This window comes from Arachis duranensis, chromosome 4 (genome assembly GCF_000817695.3).
Source record: "Arachis duranensis cultivar V14167 chromosome 4, aradu.V14167.gnm2.J7QH, whole genome shotgun sequence".
In the NCBI taxonomy this organism is placed as follows: Eukaryota; Viridiplantae; Streptophyta; class Magnoliopsida; order Fabales; family Fabaceae; genus Arachis; species Arachis duranensis.
Window position 1 is genome coordinate 72,928,526 of NC_029775.3, and position 707 is coordinate 72,929,232.

The following is a 707-nucleotide window of genomic DNA, read 5'->3' on the forward strand; positions in this document are numbered from 1 at the left end:
GGTGCAGCTTGCATTCCAGACAAACTTTGAGAAATCATATTGACTTGCTGAGTCAATATTTTGTTCTAAGCCAATATGGCATTCAGAGTATCAATCTCAAGAACTCCTTTCTTCTGATTCGTCCCATTGTTCACAGGATTCCTTTCAGAAGTGTACATGAATTGGCTATTTGTAACCATTTCAATGAGTTCTTGAGCTTCTGTAGGCGTCTTCTTCAGATGAAGAGATCCTCCAGCAGAGCTGTTCAATGACATCTTGGACAGTTCAGATAGACCATCATAGAAGATACCTATGATGCTCCATTCAGAAAGCATGTCAGAAGGACACCTTCTGATTAATTGTTTGTATCTTTCCCAAGCTTCATAGAGGGATTCACCTTCCTTCTGTCTGAAGGTTTGGACTTCCACTCTAAGCTTACTCAATTTTTGAGGTGGTAAAAACTTTGCCAAGAAGGCATTAACTAGCTTTTCCCAAGAGTTCAGGCTTTCTTTAGGTTGTGAGTCCAACCATATCCTAGCTCTGTCTCTTACAGCAAAAGGGAATAGCATAAGTCTGTAGACCTCAAGGTCAACCCCAATGGTCTTCACAGTGTCACAGATTTGCAAGAATTCAGCTAAAAATTGATGAGGATCTTCCAATGGAAGTCCATGGAACTTGCAATTCTGTTGCATTAGAGAAACTAATTGAGGCTTAAGCTCAAAGTTGTT

General features: G+C 40.2%; 1 non-coding gene across 1 annotated transcript; it reads left to right on the plus strand.

Moving 5' to 3' along the window:
• Positions 1–308: 308 nt before the first annotated feature.
• On the plus strand, positions 309–416 carry LOC127746823 (small nucleolar RNA R71). Its single transcript, XR_008008635.1, has one exon. It is a non-coding gene; the product is annotated as a small nucleolar RNA R71 (small nucleolar RNA).
• Positions 417–707: the final 291 nt, after the last annotated feature.